Below are 13,884 nucleotides of genomic sequence, written 5' to 3'. Positions count from 1 at the left end.
GTCTGTAGCATACACAAATAAAACAGAATTTCATGGTTTCCCTTTCTCAACTTTATCCGCAACCCATGGATGGACTTAAAAGTTAGTAGGTGGTAATCAGACATAAGTCAAAAATGGGACGAATCCATGACAGCAACAAAACAACAATAAATCACCCTGAACATATTTCAAAGTATTCACAGGTCAATGGGAGAAAAACTAACCCAGCCACAGAAGATCCTAACAAGATCTGTCTTCCATTTGTGACCTAAAAGACAAGCATCCGGAATAGAAGCAGATTGCCAAGACATCCTTAATTCACTTTTTCATTTTGATCATAAAAATCTGGTATTCAGTCACAAACAATCTTACTGCATCTGGAAGCCATCCATTAAATGATTATATAGAGCACAGATATACCTGTCAGTTTTCCTCCTGTAAAATGTGCCCTGGTCATCCTCGGAGGCTTAATTCATCACTGTTTTCCTTAAATCCAAGTGATTACAAGTTGTGGTAGCTCATCTCCAAAGATGAACCCAGTTCAACCACTTCCCCAACATTCACGCCCTTGTGTAGTTTTTTCCCCATGAATCTGGGCTGGCCTATAATTCATTCTATCCAAAACAATGCTTTGGAAGTGATGTGACAAATCTCTGCCTAAACCTTAGGCCTCTCTCTCTCTCCCTGCCCCTCCCCTTCTCAAAATAAATACATAAATAATCATTTTTTTTAAAAAAAAGAGAAAACATGTCTAATGATGTAATTGAATCCTCCTCAAGACTATGTATTTAGAAACTATTTGCTTACATTCCACATAGAGAAAACGTGTTTGATCGTGTGTCACTAATGCACATGTGTGTGTTGTGTTTGTGTTTGCATTACTGTAGTCATGTGTTACATATGCTATAAATAAATACTAACATGAAATCTACAAAGAGGGATGTCAACAGAAATTCTCATACTTTCCTGGGGCACCTGTGTGGCTCAGTCAGTTAAGCATCTGACTTCGGCTCAGGTCATGATCTTGCAGTTCATGGGTTCAAGCCCCATGTCAGGCTCTATGCTGACAGCTCAGAGCCTGGAGCCTGCTTCAGATTCTGTGTCTCCCTCTCTCTCCCCCTCCACCTCTCTCTCTCTCTCTCTCTCACACACACACACACACACACATACACACACACACACACACACACACACACACAAAATAAAATAAAATATATAAAATAAAATAAAATAAAATAAAGAAGGTCTAATGTTTTTATCACATTCTAAAGCATTTGAAAAGTAAACTTCAGACTGTCAACGGTAATTATTTCCAGTGGATTTTTGTTTGTTTGTTCTTGGTTTTCTTCTTGCTTGTTTGTTTTTTGGCTAAATGTGTTTTTCCCCCAGATTTTCAAATTAATAATATACTATGTAAATAATTAATGTTTAATCTTAAATATTATTAGGGTTTTTAATTTATCATAAATCCTAATAAATTATATTTGGATTGAGAGTGAGCAAGATGAGTGCTCCCATTTTCCCTGATCATCTTTCTTGGTCAATAAATATGTCCCTTGGTGACCAGGATAATGGAAACAGAGGACAACTCTGCCCTCCCACCTTTTACATGCTAGCCAACACCTGCCAAACCCCTTTCTTCTTCCATGACTCCCTGCTTGGAGCTTTAGAAAACATCGAGAATTAAAGAGAGTGCCAGCAAAGGATCACCCCATCTCACAGCCTTCTTACCACATAAGCCACCCCACCCATAGACCTCTCCACTACCTCAACCTCTCTACCATATAGACCTCCCCACCCCATGAACCTCTCCTCTCCATGGACTTCTCCCATCATATGGACCTCCCCACCCCATAGACCTCTCTATTGCATGGACAACCTCTACTATATGGACCTCCCCAATCATGGATAACCCCCACCCCATGAGCCTCCCCACCTATGGATCACCTCCGTCCCATGGGCCTCTCCACCCCATGGACCTCTCTGCTCCATGAACAATCCCCACCATACGGACCTCCCCAATCATGGGTCACCCCACCCATGGACCACCCTACTGCATGGCCTTTTAAAGTTTCAATCCAAGTAGAATCCCTGTTTTCTTAACTCTTCACAAGTTTTGCCTTCCCCTTAATGTTCTAAATGCCAACACTGAAAGGCTAATTTCTTGGACAAAGAAGTGGTCCAATTTATTACACTTCATGTTGTGAACAGTACCACATGGAAAGTTCTTTCACAGAAACCTACTTAGGAAAATAAGGTTGGGGCTGAGTGGAGAGAGATTTCTCTCATGAGGCAGCAGACAGACACTATAAAAGGGCTCCTGGGGTGTGGGATTTGTGGTGAAACTGATGAGTCCATGCTTGCTCTGCATTGGCATCCCCATGGTCTGAGGCCACAGGACCCTGGGAGCCGAAGCTTCAGGGAGAAGTGAGAAGGTACGAAGGTTCAAAATTATCTTCTTCCATTCAGACCCAAAACAGAACTGCGGAACACTGGGACTACAGATGGCGGTTTCCCCCGTCCTGTCCAGATTCCTCAGCAAGTGCATTTCACCCGACCCAAGATTTACATTTCCCATCTCATACTTAAGGCAGAAAATTCTATTATCTTCACTTGAAATATAGAAAATCTATGGCGATGATAAATTATAGAACTAGCCTCATTCATACGATAATGACTTAATTTTGATTCAGCCTTCACTGTCTGCTCTCTATATGAAATATGGTCTATGACTGCAGGAATGGAGAGACTCAGAAGACACGCTCACAGACACACACACAGATGCACACTCACTCACAGAGGCACCGTCTCACAGACTCACACTCAGACTCATGTACACTCACAGACACGCACATAGATGCACACTCACAGACACTTGCAAATGCACACTCACAGACACACTCACAGGTGCACATCCACTCACTAGAGTTGCCTGCACCTTGCTGGAGGCTGTGTGAGGGGAGGGGAGGAGAGTGGGCTCAGGGGCTGACCACCTGGGGCTGCTGCATCCTGGCTTGCCTACTTACTAGCTCTGCCACTGAGCTGGAGCAAACTTCCTGAGCTCCCTGGGCCTTGGTTTTCTCACCTGTCAAGTGGGGCAACCGTTGTAGGAGGAAAGCTGCTCACAGAGCCGGCCCAAGCACACCTGGGTGCCATCACCTGTGACAGACGCTGAGACAAGACTCTGGAAACCCCTCCGCAGGGCACACACTCAGTGACTGTCATAGGAAGTCAACCTCAAGACCTGGAGGAAAGCGTCCAGGGGCCCGGGACTGAGACAGCCAGGCCGTCCCCTCACTGAGGCCCGGCATCGCTGTGAGCCATTCTCCCGTCTCCCCTTCCTCAAACAAGAAAGCCCACCGACAGAGACGGAGGGGCCTTCCTCACAGGGACCAGTTCACACCCTTCTTCATCACGGGCCTCAGCAGCGCAGGGCGGAAGGAACGGACCCCGTGACGTTGGGACTGCCGGCCTCCAGAGCTGCGACAGAATACATTTCTGTTGTTTGAAGTCACCCCATCTGCAATACTTTGTTATGGCAACCTCAGGAAATGCTCCAGAGGACATGATGTGCTCCCCAGTAGGGCCCATTTGGGGCAAGAACGTTGCGGCCTAACCTAAAAGCCAGCAAGGGCCACTATGTTTATGAAATAACATCACTGTGTGAGCAGTCCCTGAGAAATGACGGTCACTGCAGCTGCCTCTGTTACTGAAGGTGGGGGGGAGCCACGGGGCCGGGTGCCTGCCCTGGTGTGTGGGCGGAGCGCGCTCAGAGCCAGCAGTTCCCCCCCAAACCCAGCCTCCCCATCCCACCCCCCGCCAGTGTGGCGGGGGGGGCAGAGGGGCTTCTCAGTGGGAGCCACAGTTGGGCGGTCAGACCACGCTTCCAAGGACTCCCGAACAGCGACCTCAGCTTGGCGCATACGTTAATGTGCCATCAATCATCCATTCTCCCGTCTCCAACGCGCTCCCCTCTCCTCTCCTCTGTTGCAAAACCCCGTGGCTCTCACACCCAGCCATCACCCTCTCTCCTAGGGTGCGTTCTATTACGTTTTCAGCCTGGGTTACTGTTTTCCAGCCTGGCAACGGCAGTGCCCACGCATCCCATCGAACAGATGCACGTAAAACCCCAAGCTGAGCAGGGACGTCATTACCCTTCCAGAGGAGCCCCACGAGGGCCCCAAACTTCCTCGCTCATTGCTGGCTGTGAATCTCTGCCAACCTACAACAGCTGGAACACCTCGCCGGGTCTCCATACGGATTTTGTGTTAACCTTCTCCTCTCCCGGCCGGGTCCAGCTCCGCCTGCCCGAGCCCACATCTGCACCTGCAGCCTTCCTGAAGATAATGGCTTTTCTCTGCCCAAGCTGGTTCTGAGACTCAGGCGTGTTGAATCCAATCGCTTATTTCAGGGACAGAAGAAGCATGCCATCCAAACCTTCAGCGGGGCCTGGATTCGGGACACCCTTTTCAGGGGCAGTGTTCCCGGAAGACAGCTATTAATTAGGTAGCCAATCTGTAGAAGCAACAAGGGGATAATAATTAAATCGCTGGCAGGAGATTCCAATGAAATAATGCAGATGTTAAAGAAGAAATGAAGAAGCAAACAAGGTTAATGGTTCTGTGGAACTAGGCTCTAGAAGGATTGTGTTATGGTGCTGTAGCCACCTCAGTGCCATAGGAGCCTGGAGCCATAGCCTTAGTACTGCCTCTCGACCCTTGCAGGACTTGGTTTTTCCATCCGTATGATGGACACACGAATGCTAACCATCTCAGACCCAAGTTGGGCTAAGAAAGTTGCTTGGACAATAATTGTAAAAAGTTTAGAAAACCAGAATGCTCTGATATAGGAATCACAATAATCTATAAATATTTTCAAATCATCAAAAATAAACCTAACTCTTGCTCTTAAAATCCCATTGGCAGGAGGGCTGGACCCATAAAAATAGGGGGCATTGGCAGGAAGAAGGGTGCTCAGTGGCTCCACCCCCCCATCAACATTAACTCATGCATATAACTGAAGCGTTGGTTCACAGCTGGCCATTATTTTACCCCAGGGGACATTGGACAGTATCTGGAGACACTTCATTGCCATTTGCTTTGGGAGAGGTGGCTGCCAGTAGCACATTCTGGTGGAGGCCAGGGATGCTGCTACACTTTGTACGACACACAGGACAGTCCCACAGCACAGATTCACCCGCTCAAAATGGCGATAGTGCTGTGGTGGAGAAACGGACTAGAATTACCTTATGTCTCTCTAGCCTTCTGTCCTCAAGGAGCCTGCTCGCTTCTTGGCTTGAGGCCATGCTCCTGAGCTGGACCAAGAGAAACAATGGACCCGCCCAGTACCAGAGAGACGACACCCCGTCAGCCTTGTAGCTTAAGAGACCCCCACATTCATGCGCCATCAGCTGTAAACTGCAGAGACATTTCTTGGGAAATACCAAATAAGGAGGGGAGCAGAATGGAATACTCTTACCAGACCTAACTGTCTTACATCCTGGACCTGTGTTCTACCAAGTGATACCTACTCTACATGTGTGGTCATACAGTTGCAGGGGAGCAGGGGATTGAAGACAGGAGTTTCTGTGACCCGAACAAGATGGTAGCCAAGACAGGATCGGGAATTTTGTACATGACTTGGAGTGTTCTTCACCCAATCTTCATTTGTTAAGCACCAACTATGCATGACCTATGTTCCATGGAATAACCAGACATAGTGTTCCCCTCTCAGGAACTTACAGTCTAGTGGGGAGAGATCACAGATCGTTCATGCACAGTAAGAGCTAAGAGAAACCAAGCTTGGTGAGGGGCCCAAGGGAGAGGTGGGTGAGGTTGGGCAGTCCCCTCAGATATGATGACATTTGGTCTGCTGAGGACAGGGGCATCCATCTATGAGGTCAGCCTGAAGGACGGCCCAGTGACTCAGGTTACTGGCATGATGTTTAGCACGATTCAACTAATCCACATCCACTTTCCACCATGGTTGTGGCCACCTCCACGTTGTGTGCAGGTGACGCACAGCCATAATACTTCCCAGCCTTCCGCTCAGGGCTGGAGCATCTGAGAACCCAACTGCCAGGGCCTGGCTGGCTTCACCCCAGTGTCAGGACTCAGTCTACGATCAGCCAGCACCCACACGGCAGGTCACAGCAAGCTTTTTGCAAACAGCAGCATTTAGTTCGTGGCCTTTCCTGCTTCCCCCCAAAGCAGCGCTGCGTCTGGCACTCATCCAGATCACTTAGCTAGGAACAACACACAGCTAAAAGAAAAGAAAAAGAATTAAAAATTGCAACGAGTTTAAATAGGCAGCCATCCGTGGGGCCGTGCGTGTTTCCAGACAGCTTTATCTCTGCAGTTCACGCCCTTTGGTTGTGAGCAATTTCAAGGTTGATGGCGTAGCAACTGCCAGACATTCTTTCTGGCTGGTGGTGATCATTCCCTGGGTTGTAACAGGGCCGCACCGTTGCTTTGGGAGGGGGAGAGCGTATGTTCGTCTCCCTCCTCATTCGGTCAAATCAAGCTTTTCCAGGGCCAGGGCCTGGATCCCAGCTAGAAAGGAAGCACGTCCTCCATGTTGCTGTGCTATTCTGATGCACTAGGCTCTTGTTTCCAAGGAACCCACTAGAATAGAGCTTCTCTATTAGAGAGGGAAAGAGAGCTAAAGCCACCAGAATGTCCCCAACCCTCACCCGCCTGGCTAGAATGGGATAGATCTAGGGCATTTCTTCTTGACCGTTTTGTACAGCCATGTTTCCAAGGCCACAGCGCTGAGACCAAAAGGTGTCAGTGGCCCCAGGCACGGAGAGAGGTGGGCGGGTCCTGGTTCTGTCTCTGCCCCAGGGTGGGCCACCTTACATGAGCTCCCAGCCTGCTGGTCCCCATTTCCCCATCTGCCACCCGAAAGTGATTGATGGGGAGGACCCACTTCAGGTCCTGGAGCCCTGTAGATACATAAAGTCCTTTCATGATAAACGCCAGCTCCTCACTGCTGGCAGCAAGGGACCCCCCCTACATGTGTGCCCATCCCCGGGGCTCTTGGTCCACATTGTGAACCACTGTGTATTTCAGATTTCCGACAGAACTGCCCCCTTGTATTAACCCCAGGCCCATACGGAGTCCTGCTGCACACCCACCGTGGACTCAGCTGGCATCCTTGTAACATTGTGACCCACCATTTACTGGGCACTTCCTGCGGGTATTTAAATTTTTATGGAGAGAAATTCCAATGGCAGGAATTGGACACATAGAGGAAAAGGTGTCAGGTGACATCAGTGTTAGGGACAGTTTCCTAACATTCTTCTTTTTTTTAATGTTCATTTATTTTTGAGAGAGAGAGGCAGAGAGAGGGAGACAGAGAATTCAAAGCAGGCTCCACGCTCACAGCAGAGAACCTGATGCAGGGCTCACACCCATGAACCGTGAGATCATGACCTGAGCCGAAATCGGACACTTAACTGACTGAGCCAACCAGGCGCCCCTAGGAGGGTTTTCCTCCGGGCCCAAGGAGTGGGGACAAAGAGCAGTTTTAACTTTACATCCTATAGCAGACTGGATTTTTTTGTAAGAAGACAGAGATCACGTATTATATATGTATGTATATCATATACGCACATCTCTGCACATACACACGTGTATAGGTGACAGTGGAAAGATGTCAGAAGTAGCCCTTTCCCACTTAACGTAAATGGCACAAGGGATCCTTTCTTTGGCTTCCCCTTGGAACTTTCAGAGGAGTCAGGGGAATCTCAGTGGCCGGTGTTTCACCTGCTGGGCAGCTGGACCCCAGGACCTCAGCGAGGTGGGGTCAGCTCCACTGGGGTCCAGCCCCCAGCCAGGCACGGCCCCCACCCCAAGCTCACACCGCAGGCTCTCTGCTGCATCCTGTATGCAGGACTCAGAGTCCCTGGCAACTTGTGGGGTCCCCATCTGTCCCCTTGTCCCTAAACTGAGGCCTGTTCCCTCTGCCTGCCCTCCAGTCTCCAGTGGGACCTTCTCTGGGGGCCTCGTCTACCCTCAGCACTGTGGGTTCCAAGCCTGTCCTTGTCACCAGCTGTCTGGGGACCTCGGGCAAACCAATCTGAGCCACATCCTGTTGTGAGAAACAACAGCCATGTACCAGATCCTCTGGCTCCTGCAGCAACAGCTAAGAGGCAGAGCTAACCAGGCAAAGGCAGTTCGGGAGCCCTCGAGAGTTCGGCAAGGAATCATAGATAATCATCTCCCACACTTATCTACACCTCACTTTTCGAAGGACATCTATGATCTCTTCTTTATCCTGCTATGAATTTGTCCCCCGGGTAGGATCGCAAGGATTTATCTCCACTTCCTCTGCCTGTACCCAACCATCACTGGAACCACTTGGAAAAGCCCCTTCCTTATTCTTTTTCAAGGACAAAATACATGCAGAGACGGGCCTGAACTAGCCTGAAATCCCAAAGGAGATGAGAAATACTGGTGGAAGGAATGGATTAATAAGAGAGTGATCCAAAGTGCCCAATAGTGGCCTGGCCGTGTTTTATCGTCAAGCTGCTAGGGGCACGGGGGCTCCTGAATTGATCAGGACAGACCCCGGGGACACTTAGAATTCCAGACGGAGTCTAGACTTCATTGTCCACTTAAGAATATGAAACAACCCTCCTCTGGGGCCTACAGCACAAGTCCAATCTATCTGTCTGACATTTACTAAATCCCTTCTATGCTGGGCATTGGAGACACAAATAAAGGTAGATAAAGGCAGAAGCTTGCACGGACAGTGCATTTAATGTCAGGCAACTTTGACGAGCCCATGGGCATTGGTTCATTCATTCATTCATTCATTCGTTCCTCGGGGAGTACTCACTGAGTGCCTATGTACCAAGCATCAGCTCCCCTTTGATTCTGCTGTATTTTGTCTTTTTCCATAGGACTGATCATCTTCTAAAATACAGATTCATTTTGGGGACGCCTGGGTGGCTCAGTCGGTTAAGTGTCCGACTTCAGCTCAGGTCATGATCTTGAAGTTCGTGAGTTCGAGCCCCGCGTCGGGCTCTGTGCTGACAGCTCGGAGCCTGGAGCCTGCTTCAGATTCTGTGACTCCTTCTCTCTCTGCCCCTCCCCCACTTGTGCTCTGTCTCTCAAAAATAAATAAATGAAAAAAAAATTTCAATACAGACTAATTTTTTCACTTATTGTGTCTCCTTTACTTGTCTGTGTTTCTCTGCTGGGGCGTAAGGCCCCAGAAGACAGGGACCTTTGTCTGATTCATTCACCGATGTTTCCCACGCCCCTGGACTACGGCACGTGGAAGGTGTGGGTAAATGTTTCCTAATAAATTAAGGCCCTCTCCGAGGCCGGAGCCACAGACACAGCCTTCAGCTTACCTGGACTGCAGGGGTCTCTTTCCTTCCACTCTGGCCGGGTCTCTCTGGTCCAGGGGCTCCTGAGGCTCCTGAGTTCTGCAGCTCTCCTCGGCCCTTTGGGATGGACAGCCAGGGCGGACTCTTCCTGGACATGATCCAATCCCATGGTGCCGCCTCTGCCCACGGCCTCCTGGGGCCAGCGTCTGCGAAATGCCGGTCTGGGAAGAACAGTCACGTGCCTCCCTGGTGTGCCTTTCTAAACCTCCCCTCAATTCCCAGCCAACCTCCCTGAATGCTTTGGGCCCCTGGAAGAGAGAAGGGCAGGGAGTTGAAGAGAAAGGTACAGGAGGACCAAGGAGGGACATTTGTGGGGAGCCCTCCCGGTCGTGGGCAGTGCAACGTGGGCTAATGGAGGGCAGGAACACTCCCCCGGGCTCCCACTCACATGTCCACAAGGGCCCCCCCACCCCCGTCTCTGAAGGCACGTACAACACAAAGCCACTCTGTCTTCTGTCACCAGTCCCTTGCTGGTGACTTGATCTGTTCCACTGCCCACAGGTCTGCCTTGCTGATCACCCAGTGCGTGCCAAGCTCAGGGAAGGGAGCTGCAGACATATGGAGCATCGGCTGTGCTATTCTGACTCTCCAGGTCTAGGAAGGGCCACAGAAGAAAACCAACAGCTACACCGGGGAAGAAGGCCCCAAAAGGAAGCAAGCTATATATAGGCACCTGGCCAGGAGGGTGGGTCGGGGAGGCATGTGGAAGATGTGTAGTGAGCTTCACTTCGAAGATGAAGAGAACAGAGCCGGTTCTGAGGTGAAGCTTCCAAGAGGGTCAGGGAGAGAGGAGGCCCCCAGCGGCCGGGGGAGCTGGTCGTGAAGAAGGGGGGGCCCCTCGCTGAGGAGGTTGGATCTTATCCTGGAAAGATTTTCATGTTTAGAGGCACATCATCAGATTGGGCTTTGGGATATCCAGAGGCCTGGAGCAGGGATGCCTCGGGAGAAGATCTGGTGTCTTGTCACCATCCTGCCCATAAACAGGAGGGAAAAAACGAAAGACTCTCCACCTGCATTCAGGGCCAGGAGGCGCTGGCCACACCGTTTGTTGTAAAGCCGCAGGAAAAGGAAAGGGAGGTACAAATATGTTCCCGTCTCCTGTTTCGTGATGTCGAGTACAATTCATAAAGAACAGTTCTAATAAACGAAAAAGAAAAATTGTGCTCTCGGGACCAGAAGCAGGTACTGGCCAGGGAGGTGTCAGGTACATCCGATGTCTGAGACACAAGAAACGGTCCCGACCCTCAGCGGCTTCTTGAAATGCATCTCCCCGCCTCATTGCTTTTCACATGTATACGATGTGTTAGGCAAACTTTACATTATGCCACTGAATTAATAAAACCCTGTATTTTGTGGACTGATATTTTTACACCTTTGAATTGGCTTAGATTTTTTTTTTTTCCTCAATGCAGAAGTTGCACCTAAAGTGTTTGCTATCAAACTGTTTTCCTAATAATTCTCTCGGAAACTTGGGAAGTCAGGCTCAAGCCGAAAATACAGTAGATGAAATTCCTTTGTTAATATGGCATGTTTAGGGCTGGGATTGGTTTTGGAGCCTGATGCCAAGAGCTGACCAGTGTCTCCAGCAGATTAGTGGTTCCATTTGGTGGCATAGTATCTTACTCTCTTAGTGCCTTCTGTGAAATTCACGTTTGATCACGTGTGCACCTGTTTCAGCCATTCATTTCTCCTCCTTTTCTTACCATTTATCATATAATTTGTAAACCAGAGTTTCCACAAGGGACATGGGTGAAAGCTGACTTCTCAGTAATGGGCTTCAGGTCCAGCATTCAGAAAAAAATAAATTCAGCATCAGAAGGGAAACTCAAAAGCAACGGGTCTGTAATTTGGTACAAAGAACGTGTTGGTACCTAGAGCATTTTGACTCAAACAGAAATCTCTTGTACCAGGTTTTTGAGCGTTCTGGGAATTAGGGTGAGGTGAATTTGCTCCACCATGCTTCTCCTATGTGCAGATGGAGGCGGAGTGGGGGAGGATCAACCCGCCCCAGAGGGGAGGAGCCTCAGGAATCTTGCCCCCTTACAGCCCTCGATTAAAGACGGAGAGGAGGACTTCACCAACCAAGCACGAGGCTCTTGCCCCCTTACAGCCCTCGATTAAAGATGGAGAGGAGGACTTCATCAACCAAGCACGACACCGTGATGTTGTTTGTAACACTTCAACCTGGACTGGTTGTCCAGGGCCATCTGAAAGCCAACTAGATGGATGGCATTTCCAGAGGTCTCGCAGGTGTGAGTCATAATGATGGGGCCGTCGTGCCATGATTCACACCATTACCTCAACATCCTTGAACTTGTGTGTGTTCAGATGATGTGCAATAAAGTGTCAGGTGTTACTAGTGTCAGCAGCATGACTTCTGCAGCTACACTGCCCAGTGCAAGTCCCTGCTTTGCCACAAGAGTGTGACCTTGTGTAAGTTATTTAACCTCCATTTGCCTCTGTTTTCTCACCCGTAAAATGGGGACAGAGTAACACCTACTTCCTAGGTTGCTTTGAGGATTAATGAGTTTATGGCAACGTCTGTCACATAGGAAATGCGGTCCACATTTGCTATTCTTAGAATGAAAGAAAAATGGGAAGACATTTGAGTAGTCCTTTATTTTTTGAAAGTATGTTATTTAAAAAAAAAGCACGTGGATCCTGAGAAGGTGATAAGGAATCAGACGGTGAGAGAATAATGCCACTGGATCAGACATTTAAACTGCCTGTAGGTACACAGATTTTTCTGGATTCCCTGGAAGAACCTAGCACAATGTTAATGAGCTAGCACATCAACAATTGATGGTGATCAATCACACTTGACCCACCGTTCCAGGAAGTCAAGCTTGGGAAAAATCTGCTTTGGAGAAATGATTGGGTCTTTGGGCTACAAATCAATTATAATGGTGCTAGGCGAAGTGCCTCACGGGGACAGTGGCTCTCATGCCAGCTCTTGCTTCGTGGGCTTTTGTGTTCACCCTCTAACACCCAGCTGTACAATATTCACGTACGACCTCCAGCCGACATCTTATTTTGAGGCTCTGACCATCGGTGGCCCACCTGTTGGGGAACAACTCCCCGCACTACTTGTTGAGCTCACATGTACCCATGTGTAAGTTTCAGAAACGGCATCACTGTCTCTGAGAGCTCTGACAGACCAGGTCCGTTTCTCATGTTGCTGCCTCTTCTACCCCTCCACTTTTCCCCTTTGCTGATGCTTTCCAATAGACCACAAACCACCAATGATGGGACCGTGTCTGGACAAGATGGGGCGCTGGACACCACGTGTGACGTGCAATGGATGCCATGCGAATATTTGTTAAATGGATTGTGAGAGCTCTCCAGCCAAAACTCTCCAGGAATGAGCAGAGTTGGGTTTGTGGACTTGTGATGAGGGAGGAACGTGCACCATGGGGAACTGGAGGGTTTTTCAGAAACAGGGGATTAGAAAGAACTTACAGGATTTCAGCGTTTGTTGGGTGATTCTGGGGAAGTTTCATGAAAGTTGGACTTGGTTCTGGATTGGATGCTGCCAGGATGAAGTACTTCTACAAAGGGCACCTTAATAAAGCTTATATGGATGGTAAAAGGGATACAGCGCAGCTAACCCTGTAATTGTTTAACCTCAGCCACACCTATCAGCCCGGGCTGGACTCTGTGGCCACCTCCATGGTTGGACAGTGCTCACATTGGTGTCTGTGCGCAGATGTGCTTATGCAGTGGTCTTGTCAGTTCCGACACCATTGTGGTCACAAAGCAGCCCTCTTTAATCCTGCCTTTCTGGAAGATCCATATCCAGCAGGGGAACACCCAGGCTGGTTGGGCAATCAGGTCACGTCAGATGCATGGGGCTGCTTTTCTCGTTCTCGGAATAAAGCGCCAAAGGTCTGTGCTCTCTTTCTTGTTCTGTTTCCTCCTTATCTTCAGTCTGGGGCGAGCTTCTCTGCAGACCTCAGGCCCCTGATGCTGCTTTGAGTTTCTGGATTCTTCCTCCAGCAGAAACTGAACTACCTACTGGACTCCCTTGGAGTGGGGGGGGGGGTGGTACTCACCTTCCGCTCTTCTGACATTTTCCCTCCTCCTTCTGTTTCTACCTTTTGCAGGGTGGAAGGCTACCTCGTTGGTATGAAAGGGTAATTTGGAGAGATTTTCCTTCTGAAGAATTCTACCACCTCTTAAGTGATGTGACGCAGTATTCGCTACTTTAGGTAAAGCTGGGCTCTCCTCGACCATCCAGGGTGTCTTTCCTGATGTGGAAACGGCACGGCGAGCCCTCGGGAGCACCGCAGAGTTGCGCGGCTTTCGCTGCAGTTATTTGCTCTGAATCACTTTGAGAAGTTCACTGAATTAGAGAAGAGTAATTTACGTCTTAAAAAGGAAGGGGAAAACAGCTTGCCCCCGATGGGCCAATGCTGAATCGAGCAGCTTGCTCCACAGCCAGGGCCCCCAGCCGTGGCCTGTGCTGTCGGGATGCAATGCCAGTGTGGTTGGCATAAGGACCCTCCCCT

At 49.3% G+C, this 13,884-nt stretch overlaps 1 long non-coding RNA gene across 1 annotated transcript; it reads right to left on the bottom strand.

Annotated features, from left to right (window-relative positions):
- Window positions 1-2,139: 2,139 nt before the first annotated feature.
- On the bottom strand, window positions 2,140-11,457 carry LOC123579097. The gene is made up of 3 exons (XR_006702618.1): window positions 9,341-11,457; window positions 5,975-6,240; window positions 2,140-4,494 (listed from the first exon to the last, which is right to left on the bottom strand). It is a non-coding gene; the product is annotated as an uncharacterized LOC123579097 (long non-coding RNA).
- Window positions 11,458-13,884: the final 2,427 nt, after the last annotated feature.

This window comes from Leopardus geoffroyi, chromosome A1 (genome assembly GCF_018350155.1).
Source record: "Leopardus geoffroyi isolate Oge1 chromosome A1, O.geoffroyi_Oge1_pat1.0, whole genome shotgun sequence".
NCBI classification, from domain to species: Eukaryota; Metazoa; Chordata; class Mammalia; order Carnivora; family Felidae; genus Leopardus; species Leopardus geoffroyi.
Note: the sequence above shows the minus strand (reverse complement) of the source record. Positions and strands in the feature narration are given on the sequence as shown.